The sequence below is a fragment of the Anneissia japonica genome, unplaced genomic scaffold (assembly GCF_011630105.1).
Source record: "Anneissia japonica isolate Jap-2015-1 unplaced genomic scaffold, ASM1163010v1 scaffold1483_len710385_cov172, whole genome shotgun sequence".
In the NCBI taxonomy this organism is placed as follows: Eukaryota; Metazoa; Echinodermata; class Crinoidea; order Comatulida; family Comatulidae; genus Anneissia; species Anneissia japonica.
This window is the reverse complement of record NW_022732828.1, coordinates 684077-698568: the sequence shown is the minus strand read 5'-3', so window position 1 is coordinate 698568 and position 14492 is coordinate 684077. Positions and strand designations below refer to the sequence as shown.

The 14492-nt window shown below is 31.4% G+C and overlaps 1 long non-coding RNA gene across 1 annotated transcript; it reads left to right on the top strand.

The window, feature by feature from the left end:
• Positions 1 to 11318: 11318 nt before the first annotated feature.
• Positions 11319 to 12698, top strand: LOC117115833. Its single transcript, XR_004446622.1, has 2 exons — positions 11319 to 11565; positions 11888 to 12698. It is a non-coding gene; the product is annotated as an uncharacterized LOC117115833 (long non-coding RNA).
• Positions 12699 to 14492: the final 1794 nt, after the last annotated feature.

Here is a 14492-nt window from a genome sequence, read left to right as displayed (position 1 = left end):
ATATTCACTATTGATATTTAACCACAGAAAATATCAATAGTGAATATCAATATTCACTATTGATATTTAACCACAGAAAATATCAATAGTGAATATCAATATTCACTATTGATATTTTCTGTAGTTAAAACTGATTATAAAAATAATAATAATTTGATAGTACTGTTGTCATTGAATTATATAAATATTTTTAAAAAAAAGAAGAAAGGAATGAAAAGAACTTGGAAAAAAAAGGAAATATTTTATTGTTCCTTTTTAATGAAGATTGTTGAAATAAATGTGGTGGTTACGCCACAAAAGAGAAAAAAAAAGGTTTACTAAATGAAGAAAATAACTTGAAGTAATTCAAAAGATACGATGCAGTTCGTGTCTTGTTTTGGAAAAGAAAATGATCTTCTTGCAGTGAGGCAATTCATGATGTATGTCATATTAATAATAATAATAATAATAATCATAATAATAATAATAATAATAATAATAATAATAATAATAATAATAATAATAATAATTACGTACGAAAAACGTACGAAATTTCCAATGAAATTAAAGACTCATTTCTTGTTGATTCTTTCCCTACTTTCCTTGTTAAACTGAGAAAAAGTCTGTTTTAAAATACACCATTGCGATTTTCTTTTTTCTCTTTTCTTTTTTTAGATAAAGTTTTCTATGTAATAGATTTTGATATATTTTTAAATATTTTATATGTTTATCTTGTATATAGTATTTATTTTATGTGAAACTGGGTGAGTGGGAAACACTGACATTAGTCACAGTGATTAAGTTCGCTTTAGTGTTTCCATCCAGCTCACCCAGTTGATTTTATGTGTTTTGTCTGTTTTAATTGGAAATAAAAGAATAAGAATAAGAATAAGAATAATTATAATAATATACCTAGAATAATAATAAAAAAAACTAGAATAAATAGTAATAAAAGTATAGGTATTTTTTGGACGTTGGTGGCGTTTAGCGTGTATACGTACACTAAAGAACCAACAATAATATTCTACATTTTTTCTGATTTCTTGATAACAAATTCGAAATCATCCTGGAACGTTATGTGATCAAGGATCATTTAATTAATTTTCATTCTGAGAATCATAGAACGACGTTTAGAGCAGTTCTTGAACCAAGCCTGCTAGAGAAAATAAATGTAATCAACCCGCCAAAACTCAGCAAACGGTCGGTAAGAACCCTTGTTTACCCTAACAACCAGCTCTACTTAGTCGTTCGGACAGTTCATGCTCGAGTGAACACAATTTGAAAAGCCTTTGTTCCCGAACGTTTGTTGCCATGACTACTATCAATGATAAGAAAAGATTAAACGTAAAGCCCGTCTTTCTTAAAGATGATGAAATCAGAAACAAAAACGAGGATTTCATCAAAGAAGAGGTACTTTACTTTTCGTTAAGTGAGGTCATCAATTGTGACCACCTCATAGGAACCCAAAAGTTAGAATCCTTTGGAGAATCTATATAGATGATCACAGCAAAAGAGTGAAAGCAATCACTTCTGGTTAAAAAATAAATGGAAAACAGGTTAATGTGTATGATGTCAACCCATATATCGGCGGAGATGAAAATGAAGTAAGAATCCTAGTTAAGGATATACCTTTGTCTGCTCGGGGTGAAGAAATTACTGATGCCTTAAAAAAACTTGAATGCAAAATCCAAAGAGAAATACAATTTATTAAATTTCGAATCAATGGAAAGCTCTCAAGATTTATAAATGGAGACAGAGCAGTTTTTGTGCAGCCATTCATAGGAAGTCTTTCGAGAGTGCTTAAGATAAATAATTTCAATGCGAGAATCTTCCATAGAGATCAGAAAGTAGATCTAACATGCTTTGAATGCGGTTTAACGGGCCACAAAGTAAACGACTGCCCAACGAAGCTAAAAAGCACGGTATGTCATAAGTGCAATAAACCTGGTCACAGGGCAAATACCTGCAACAAAAGCATAACAGATCATTGGATAGAGTCGGAGATTGAACCAGAACCTGAAGATATAGTGACGTGTGACCTCCTGAGCGATTCTGAATCGAGTGATGGGGAAGTACAAAGCGATGCTTGCAAAAATACAAGTGGAAGAAAAGAATGAGTTAAGATAAACCAATGGATAACACACAAAATGTTATCGGTATTCTTGAGGACCTACTCAACAAACCTGCCAACCCGGTAGTGACCCAGATTCATTTGAGTTAGATGAGAGGGTCCAACAGATAATGAAAGTCGCAATTAATAGCGTAAAAAGTATTAACCAAGAAGAGCGCACATCTGCAGCTGCTCCTAAAGGATTCACTGTTAGTAAAAATGAGAAAAAGAAGCAAAAAAAGCGTAAAAAATACAAGCTGAAAAATTAGAAAAAGAAAAACTTAAAAAATCTGAAAAGAATACGGAAGGCATGAGGCCAATTACCGATTTTGTTAGTGCTGGTAGACCAGATATAACCCCAGATGAAAATACTGATGCGGGGATTGCTACTTCTGCCCGACAGTCCTTTGCGGCGACAAAAATAAAAAAGATTACAGATAGGGGGGAAAAAAATGCAGAGAAGAAGGAAAAGAAATCGGACTCTGTAAGTTAGAATAAGGCTTACTTCTATATGTACGATTAGTAATACGTTTTCTGACTGGTCACATAAAAAAAATATAAAATGAAAAGAAAACCCATAAAATGTAGTCAGCATTTAATATCCTTAAATGTCAGAGGTTAGAGAGATAACCATAAAAAAACGAAAATGTTTAAATGGTTAGAAGAACAAAATGTAGATATTGTTTTGCTACAAGAAACACACTTTAATAAAGCATCAATAAGTTGTCTTTCTAAAATTTGGAAAGTTGAAGCATATCACAGCTTCGGATCAACCAATAGTAGAGGTGTTTCGATACTGTTTAAAACAAGTTTTGACGCCAAAAACATCTATTGTAAATTTGTAGATGGTGAGGGTAGGAATATAATTGTAAGTCTAAAGCATAAAGATAAAACAATAAATTTAATTAATCTATATGCACCAAATAATTATAAAGAAAGATCACTTTTCTTTAAAAAAGTGGAAAAAAAGATAGATAATCTTTGTTACGGAAATGATAAATACATTGTCATGGGTGGTGATAGGAACTGTGTTCTAGATCGCAACGTTGATCAAAGAAACAGTATCCCCCACTAAGATAATTCACCGTTAGCTCTGAAAAATTGTATATATAAACATAAACTAATTGATATATGGCGACACTGTCATAAAAGCACGTTTCAATTCACATGGAGAAGGAAAGATACATATAGGAGATTAGACTACTGGATCGTATCAAAAGCATTACATACAAATGGCGATATAGTGCATACTGACATAAGGCCGGCCGTATTTACTGATCACCAGTCGATTTCATTTAAATTGTTTATAGATAAATGTGAAAAAGGTCCAGGTATCTGGAAAATAAATAATGGCATTTTAGAAGACAACACTTATTCCTTTATTATATTAACAATTATTGAGAAGTTAAAAAAAATGAATATAATCTAAATCCAGAGCTTCTGTGGGAGTATCTGAAAGTGAAAATAAAAGAATACACATGTAAATATTGTGCAAAAAAAGAAAATAGGAAAAAAGAAAAAAAAGAAAAATTACTTAGAGAAGTCAATGTACTTACAAATAAGTTAAACATTGTTTACGATAAAGATATTGAATCTGTTTTGAAAAATAAGATAAAAGAATTAGAAGCTATCAATGAGTCTGACGTTTCAGGCGCACAAATTCGTTCAAGAATACAATGGTTCGAAAAGGGTGAAAAAAAAAACAATAAATTCTTCTTAGGGCTAGAGAAAAGCAAGGCAAAAAGAAAACACATCACATGTGTACTAAAAGAAAATGGTAAATACACGTCAAATATTGGTGATATTCAAAAAGAGCAAATTAAGTTTTATGGAAACCTATACAAAAATAAAAATACACCTGAGATAATGATTAATTCATATCTAAAGAAAACGAACCTTAAAAAAAACTCTCCGAAAACGAATTAGAAGAATGTAAAGGTGAAATCACGGTTGAGGAATGCACAAATTCTGTATATAAAATGAAGCTTAGTAAAAGCCCTGGTTCTGATGGACTTAGCGTAGAATTTTACCGTTATTTTTGGGAAGATCTTAAGTATATTTTATGTAACGCTCTAAACTATTCTTATAGAAATAATAAGTTAAGCACAACTCAAAGATTGGGGATAATTAATTTACTTATCAAAAGTGGAGAAAGAGAAAAGCTCACCAACTGGAGGCCTATTACATTATTAAATGTAGACTACAAAATTATGGCCCACGTCCTTTCTGATAGATTACAAACAGTTATTGGGTCGATTACTTATTATGATCAAAAAGGCTACATTACTGGGAGATTCGGTGGTGAAAATATAAGATTAGTGAACGATATTCTTTTTTACTCAAATAAACACGTAAAACCCGGTGCAATGATCTTTTTAGACTTTGCAAAGGCATTTGACTCAATTGATAGGAATTCTATGATTAAAGTGCTTGAAAAATTTTGGTTTGGTAAATCTTTTCAAAGGTGGATAAGTAAAATATACACAGACACAGAATGTATAGTTACAAATAACGAATGGAGCTCAGATCGTTTCAATATGAAAGGTAGTGTGAGACAGGGATGTCCACTTTCGCCTTTATTGTTTACACTAGTCGTGGAAGTTATGGCCGAAAATATTAGGAGCAATCCCTTGTGCAAAGGCTTTGTATTGCCACAAAATAAAAGCAAGAAAAATTCAAAAAAAGTTGTGAAAATTGCACAATTGGCCGATGACACTGTCATATTTTCACAAGATGAATACAGCCTTGTTCATTTTTTTAAATGAAATTGAAACTTTTTGTAAGGTCTCAGGGTTAAAGTTAAATAAAGATAAATCAAAAGGCATTTGGTTAGGCACATCAAAAGATAATCTATCGAATCCTCTTAATATTGTTTGGACAAAAGAACCTGTAAAGTTTCTGGGGATTTACGTAGGATATGATGAAAATACATGTAGGAAAAAGAATTGGGATGACAAAATTACAAATTTTGTAATCCTAAAATTGTAGGAAAAAAGACATTTATCATTCTTCGGAAAGATTACCATAATTAAAACTATGGCTATATCCAAACTTATATATAATGCCAGTATAATAAATGTTCCAAAACAAGTATTTCCTAAAGTAGATAAGATATTATTTATGTTTTTATGGGGAGGTAAAAAAGAAAAGATAAAAAGAACATGCCTTATGCGAAGAGTCGAAAAGGGAGGATTAAATATGGTCGACTTTCATTCAATGGTCAACTTTTTAGCTTTGAATTGGGTTAAAAGACTCTTAAGCCCAGACCCTGGGAAATGGAAACTCATTCCCCTTTATTATCTGTATCCGTTGGAGTGCACGGTAAATGCGACTCAACTTAATTTTATAAAGCATACTAACCTTAATATCATGTCCGATTTTTATAAAGAAATGTTGAATTCAGTAGTTAAGTTTAATAATATAGTAAGCATAAAACCCCAAAATATATACGATGTTAAGAATCAACCAATATGGGAAAATAAGTTTATAACTGTAGGCAAAAATTCAATGTACTTTAAAGTTTGGATAAATTCAGGTTACAAATCGATAGGTGATATTTCAATAGACGATAGATTATTAGCGCCAAATGAATTGATCCCAAAACTTTTACAAAACGAAAATGGGCTAATTGAATATATCACCCTTATAAATGCAATACCAAAAGAATGGAAAATGTTAATTTCAAAAGGAACAAATGATAAGGTACAACAATATAAAAATAAGGGCAATTCTTTCTTCAAAAAAGGTAAAAAAAAAAACTCTTTTTATTACTGGCAATTTATTTCAAACATTAATACCATTCTGCTAGCTGAACAGAAGTGGGAGTTAGAGTGTAATATAAATCATATTAACTGGGATGAAGTATGGTATCACCGAGTTAAATGTATGAAATATAACACAAAAGTTGCCCAGTTTTTATTTAAACTAATACATCGAATGTTACCATGTAATAAAAGACTGAACATATGGAAATTAGTCACAAATGATAAGTGTAATAATTGTTGTAAACTGGTAGAAGACGAACACCATATGTTATTTATGTGTTCAAAGATAAAGCCTATATGGATACGGTTTAACAAGATAATTACTAAGTACTTTCCTGGCGTAAGACCTATAAGCTGGATAAATGTAATTGTTGGAACCAACAACAATATGGTAAATGAGCTTTTGTCTTTGCTGACGTTTTGCATTTATAAAGCATGTCTAAAAACGAAAATTGATAAAAAAACTAAAAATTGATAAAACGGTTATTTGGATTTCTGTTACATTAGAGGTTAAACTTAAATTAAAAATGAATATGCATGTAACATAGATAAAGCAAATATGAAATGGTCACGTGTAAAAAATATTCTTCTGAAAGCGTTAGCCTAATTCCTAATTGATTAATTTTTTTCTGTGGTTTTGTAAATATATAAGCTTATTATTAAAGTTTAATTAATTACAATGTATAATGTGAGAAATGTCTCTTTTTCTTAATTTTGTCATAAATTTTGAACCTTGAATTTGTGTGCATTGTAAACATTATGATATTGTTGCTGTACATCACTTTGCTTATGATTGAAAATGTAAACCAAAAAATGAAAAGGGAAAAAAGAAATAATGAAAATTTCGTAAAGGAAAAAAAGGTGGGAAAAGAATGAAAGAATGTGGAAGGTGTAAACAAAATGTCTATTACAAAGGTACAGTAATTAAGGTTAAAGAAAATGAGGAAAACAAAAATATTTGATAATTGGTACACTGTAGTGTATGTGTGTTTGTTTTATTTGGGGGTATGCTTTTTTACGTAGGCCTATGTATATGTGTAGGTTATTGGTGGGTGTTTGTGTGGGTGTTTGCGTGGGTGTGTGAGGAGTTTTTCTTCTAGTACTGTATGTGATGTTGGCACCCAAAAAATAATTCTAATGTTATAGTCATATTCAATAAAGTTATATATAATACAAATATTTTTACACATAATTACCACTCTTCTAGATGTTGTATTGTATTGTTAAAACTAACATAAAGAGAGGGGCCTAGTATAGTCTAGTCTAATAAAACACCAGTGTTCTAAATTTTAAAACATAGAAATTATTTTAAATGGTACTATAATGAAAACAATATATGCTCGGTAAAATTATATAAATACAAAATATTTACTTATTACTGCTAGTTTTGATTATATTTAATGTGTTTATGCCCCTTCATACGTAAGTATCCTGTCCGTCAAGTTTATCGGTTGACGACAATTTTGTCGGATCATTTTCAGTACGGTACGGTAATGATTAAACTGATTGTACATTTCTGTTATATACAGTAGGTTTATGTGTGTTAAACCATACTGTATTATATACTGTTTCAGGTGGTTATCATGTGTTATGTGTACGAAAATTCTGTAAAAATCGGTTTATTATTAGCTACATTATTGGGAAATGCTAGAATCAGCTAAACCGGAAATTCTCTAGGCCGCCTTGTCCAAAATTATGTTGTTTCCACGCATGCGCTTGAGTTTTGCGTCTGAATTATCTTTGAAAACAGATACTGTAGTAAATATAACTGATTTTAAATTTTTCTTATATACGTTTATGTGTAAACAATATATGCTCGGTAAAATCATATAGATACAAAATATTTTTTAAAACTTATTACTGCAAGTTTTTGATTTAAAAAAAATGTGTTTAGGCCTATTCATACGTAAGCATCCTTTCCGCCACGCTTATTGGTTGATGACAATTTCGTCGGATCATCATTCACTACGATACGATAATAAGTATACTGATTGTACATTTCTGTTATATACAGTAGGTTTATTTGTGTTAACTCATACTGTATTATACTCTGTTTCAGCTATGATTATCATATTTTAAGTGTACAAAAATTCTGTAAAAATCGGTTTAGTATTAGCTACATTATTGCGAAAAGCTAGAATCAGCTAATCGGAAATTCTCTAGGCCTGTAGTGTTAGGCGCGTTTCGCCCTTTCGTATAAGGCTGAGCCGCCCTGTCCAAAATTATGTAGTTTCCACGCATGCGCTAGAATTTTGCGTCTGAATCATCTTTCGATACAGATACTGTAGTAATTATAACTGATTTTAAATTTTTCTTATATACGTTTATGTGTGTTAAATACTGTATTATATATTATAACAGGAAAAACAAAGTTTAAAAGAAATAATAAGAAACTTCAGAAAATTACGACTACGCACGACTATAGCCCCACTAATACTAATAGTATAGTGGGCCTATGTGAACTAGAAGTCTAGCTTAGACCTACTCAAGCTCGTACAGTAACCATGCCATGACATGATCATCGTGGCAGAGTTAGAGAATAACTTTCATGCGATTAGAAATATAATGTTCTCACAATCGTAATTCTGTATCATTTCGTGTCAGATATTTTATATAAAAACGATATGCCTGGTACAAATTGAGATCTAGACCATTTTTCTAGTACAAATAGAGGTGTAGACATTAAACTATATGGGGGTTCATTATTATAATTTTTAATTATTTGAAAATGGTTCATATAACACCAAAACCAAAACTTAGTTTATGAATTATTGAAATATTGAATACAAGTTCAAGTATTATAGTTCAAGTATATATTTATTTCACAAAACAAAACATTATATATATACACACACACACACACAAACATACCCACACCCCCTCACACACACACACCCACACACACACACATATATATAAACACAAAAAAATTAAATGAATATAGATTATTGTGAAAAAGGTACCCCACTGTAAGCAAGCTTTAATTGTGGGGCCCTGAACATAAGAATGTGTCCAATAAATAAATCTTAATTCAAAGAGATGACAAATCAAAATATATAGTATAATAAAATATAATATAGACCTACATTAATAAGTACCAGTAATTCATGTGGTGGAAGAAACTAGATACGAATGTAATTTGTATTTATAGGTATTAATATTATTAATTGTTTTTAAGTAACCCGGTAATTAATTCCAATCCTTAGCACCTTGAAATGAGATATCACTTTGGCCAGTTACAGTATTTAGACGCTCATAAACATAGCTACTCCTATTTCTAGTATTGTAATTGTGGATTGAAATAAAATGAACTAAAGATTGGAGGCAATTGATTAGACTTAAATATAAAGACAGCATCATTTTTTGTATGCACATCATAAAAATTGAGTGTTTGAAGAAACAAATAGTAGAGCAGAATGATGAAGGTAATGGACATTGTAAACAGACTTAAGTACCTTTTTTGTAGAACAAATATACGATTTAGATTTTGTTTTGTAGTATAGCCCACACAGTGATACTATAATTTAAGTAGGGTAAGAGGAGGGACTTGTAGATTAAAAGTAGAGTGCAAAGGGGTAAACAATATTTAAGCTTGTTAAGAACACCAAATATTCTCGAAACTTTGAGGGATGTTGCATCCAAATGCGAGTTGAAAGATAAGTATTCGTCAATATGAATACCAAGGAACTTAATTGATTTTTTCCTTTCAATTTCACTGTTAATGTTAATATAGTATAGTTTAGGAATATTTGGAGTTATCCTTTTCTTTCTAGTTCTGAAAAAAATATATTTAGTTTTATTCACATTTAGTGTAAGTTCATTTGTTTTAATCCAATTTGCAATTGTACTTACTTTATTGTTGATTATTCGAATTGCTTCGTGGATGTTTTTATGACTAACAACAGGATTGTATCATCGGCATGCCACGAATACCATAATAACGCAGCTTATCCAATAAAATATTATAAGAAATACTATCAAAAGCCCTTGATAAATCAATAAAAGCAGCAATTGTAAATTGCTTGTTTTCCAAAGCAGATATAATATTATGAACTGGTTGATGAATAGTACAGTAGTGGGAACGGTAACCAAATTGAGAGTTACTAAAGGACATTAACTGTTGTGAGAAATGATAAGGTTTGATCCTAGACAACCCTTTCAAAAATTTGGATAAAGTTGGAAGGATTGATATTGGTCTATAGTTGCTAATAATTAGCAGCTTACCACTCTTGAAAACCAGAATAAATTTAGCAACCGTTATAGCAGTTGGAACAACACCACTAAACAATGACATATTAATGATATGAGTAAGTGGAATTGCAATTTGTGATGGGGGTATTTTGAGTATATTAGAACAATATTATCACAACCAAGGGCTGTTGATTTTAGATTATTGATATGTGTAATAGTTTCGTCATGACAGACAGGTTTGAAAAATAGGGAGAAAATGAAATTAATATTTAGTTAAATTAATATTCAAAAATATCATTTCCTGTTACTTCCTGAATGAAGTCTTTATTTGAGTGAATATAAACTTACACATTCTGGACAATTTGAGAACAAAACCACCAAGTCTCTATGTTGAGCAGTTATGGAGATATAGAAATTATTTTATAAAAATTAGGTCAAAGATCCAAAATATCATTTCCGGTCATTTCCCGAAGGAAGTCTTCATTAGAGCAAATATAAACTTATAAATAATTTATACAATTTGAGACCAAAACAAAAATGTATATTTAAATAAAGGAAATAGACTTGAATTTATTCAAATAATACTAAAGTGTTTCATGACTTGTGGGAAAGATTTGAAAAACAATACTCTTGTCGTCTGGCAGTGAAGCGGATCAGAAATGATTTAGATTGCGGTTGAGTACATGTTAAGAAACTGTCGAGGTTATTGAAACTTTAAAAAATATTGACGTCAGTAGAACAATTATCTACACTATTTTCAGCGATGTGAAATTAAAACGTATTAATGTAGTATATTCACACAACGTCATTCAAATCGTGTAAAAAATAGCTTTAAAGAATCAAACAATAGCAGTATTTTCAAAAGTAATTTTCTAGAGCATAGCACCATGGACGGACTACCTTTTATTGAATAAAGAAAATAACCTTGAAGTAATTCAAAAGATTCGAAGCGGTTCATAGCTTGATTTGAAAAGAATATCTTGCTGTGAGGCAATTCATGATGTATGTCAAAATATTAAAATAATATCAACAAGTTTTTTTCAAAATTGAGTTAACAGTGGTAATTATATCTACTTGACAATACACACCATGCTAGCCTATTGGTTAGTTACAAAACACCTTCCATCCAGCTCAAATTACACTAACAAAAACTACTTTTGATGCAGAACTCCTTACATTCATATAGCATTTCCTTCAAAATACCGTAAGTCTATAAATAGCGCCCTCTAAAAAATATTAACAAATGAAATACAAGATTATTGTACCACATGACTGAACAGCTGATTGACTGCACACAGTGCACATGCTATTTAGTGTTAGACCTTTAATTTTTTTAAGGATTTTGTGTGCTGTTCTGTTCGTTTTGTAATTGTTTTAATAATAATTAATCAACTAAATAAAATAATACGAGTAGTGAGGATGAACACGTTTTTGTAAACCTGGAGCATCCAAAGAAAAGAAAGAAGAATGCATCTGAATTGAAGAGAAACAAGGCTAAACTAAAGCGATATTCTGGGGAAGGTAACCTAGTAATTTATGTTATTAAGCCTAGGAATACACCCTTTGTTTTTACCTCAGTGGGTGTTTATTGAAGACAGCTAGGCCTAGGTCTAATTTAAATAATATTACAATGCTGATTTCTCTACAAAGGCCCTGTGAGTTTAAGGCCTAAGGGAATGGTTTTGGCTGTATAGGCAATCAGTGCTATGCTTCAAATATCTAGTTTAATAAGAAGTATTAATACTGTTGCATTAAGTCTTACTGTACTCTTATTTTTGACTTCAAATTTGTAAATAAAGTATTTTAATTGTATTTAAATTTTATTTGTGTTCTTAATTTTTAGAAAAAAATCCAGATGCCACAAACTGTGTTTAACTTGCAAAGAAAAGGGATTTACTTGGACTTTTAACAGCCATGGGACAAAATGACAATACGGATAATAAGGAATTTACAACCCAATTTGTGCTGTGGATGATCTCACGGACACAGATGAAAGCGACAAGGAAGATGAGGCCACTGTATATACCAATGAGGATGCATGGTGAATCTGTAAATCACCCTGGTTGTGGTTTGGATGGAGAAAAATATACATTTTCAAAACATTTTTTACCATTAATTAATATAATTGGTGCTATTCCAGTTTTAATTCAATTTATTCATGTGCTTTTACTTTCTTGTCATGTCAGCTTAAGTTGTTGGCAAAGGGGTGGGGGGGGGTAATATAGTGAATCTGTGAATCATCCTGGTTTGGGTGTTATGTTTTAATGTAATTTTCTAAAATAATTTCTGCCAATAATTTGATTGATTGGTGATTCAACTCAGTTTTATTTTTGTTTTTACCTTATCGTGTCGGCATAATTTGTGGGGAGAGGCCAGCATAATTTGTGGGGAGAGGGGGCAGCATAATTTGTAGGGAGGGGTAAGAGACAATTTGTAAGATGTATTATGTAAAATGATCCTGTATTGAGTAGAATAACTGATGCTATTTAAATCATTATCAATGTAATTACTTCTTGTGTTTAAAATTTGTATAGACTTTTGTTTATCTACACACCTATGATGAAGTGGGGGAGGGGGATATAATATTTTCTTAATTACCCTAAGTGACTTGTATGACATTTATTGGTGCTAATAAACTCTTTTAATACTTAAAATGTTTCTTTTCATTCTGTAAACCATATTATTTCTGAGATCCCTGTACTGAATTACTATATTAGTTGCAAAATCCCTTACATCCATGACCGTTATATTAAATAGTAATTAAAAAATACCAAAGCATGATTGATTTTTATGAGTCGCATACATTCATTAAGTACATGATAACACTCACTTAGGAATAAAATTTGATGTTCATTTTATGTCAAGCGTTGACAAAGACTACATATTCTGAACAATTTGAGACCAAAACTAAGTCTCTATATTTAGTAGTTACGTAGATATAGAAATTATTTCCTTAACTTTAGTTCAAAGGCCAGAAGTGTCTTTTTCGGTCATTTAAAGTTTTTTTCAGAAAAGTTTTTATTAGAGCGAATATAATTTCAAAATAGCGACCATTTTAAAATTCAAGATGATGGACATCTGCCACCATTCCAAGGTTGCCAACATGCTTTTTGTTACTTGAGACCTGATCAACAAACCTAAAAAGGCTGGATACATAGTCCCCATGACCATATTGCGAGCCATTAGGACACAGTCATCGGCATAGAGAGGGTCTGTTATTATGACCTCAGTGACTTTTGTGGAGGCCTTGAGACAATACCAGCTAGTGCGCTTCAGTAGCTTCCAGCAGCATTGCCGCAAAGAAAAGATTAAATAGTTGAAGTGTTTTTCTTCTAGTACTGTATGTGATGTTGGCACCCAAAAGTTAATTCTAATGTTATAGTCATATTCAATAAAGTTATATGTAATACAAATATTTTTACACATATTACCACTCTTTTAGATTTTGTATTGTATTTTTAAAATTAACATACAGAGGAGCCTAATCTAGTCTAGTCTAATCAAATACTAGTGTTCTTTATTTTAAAACAAAGAAATTATTTTAAAAGGTACCATAATGAAAAAAACATATGCTCGGTAAAATCATATAAATACAAAATATTTTTAAAAACTTATTATTGCTAGTTTTGATTTAAAAAAAAAAAAAAATGTGTTTAGGCCCCTTCATACGTAAGCTTCCTGTCCGTCACGTTTATCGTTTGACGAAAACTTCGTCGGATCATCTTCAGTACGGTACAGTAATTATAACTGATTTTAAATTTCTGTTATATAGGTTTATGTGTGTTAAATAATACTGTATTATATACTGGTTCAGCAATGATTATCATGTATTAAGTGTACGAAAATTTTGTAGAAATCGGTTTAGTATCAGCTACATTATTGAGAGAATCTAGAATAGCCTAAAACGGAAATTATTAGGCCTGTGGTGCTCTACGCATTTAGCCTTTCGTAAGGGCGAGCAGCTCTTGCTAGAGTACTTGCTAAATTAAACGAGTTCAGTCGAGGGTGCCTTGTTTATGGTGACGTAATGTATAATTATGCCGTATACCAAAAAACATCACATTACACTGTGTGAATGTCAATTTAGCAAGGCGAGTAGGCTGAGGGTTAGCTTAGTTTTCTCTTGTGCTGCTGCTGTGGGAGGGTGAGGGACGATCGAGTCCATTTTCAGACGATTGGTCTAAGTAGTATGGACGTTCGTAGGTCTAGACTCCCTCTAACTCTAAGCCTGGGCTAGGTCGGACCAGGAGGTCTTTTCAGTAGTCCAGCTGGGGCATGGTCCTAGATTGTGCGTCCAGCAGCAGTCCCTCTAGGACTATATGCCTTATTTACGTGAAAGTTAGGCCTATGCAGAATCTCTTGTAAGACCCTCGCCTAGGCTACTGAAGAGTGTGCTATAGGCGCATAATACATTAAATTTATACAATACAAATATACACGACATTGAA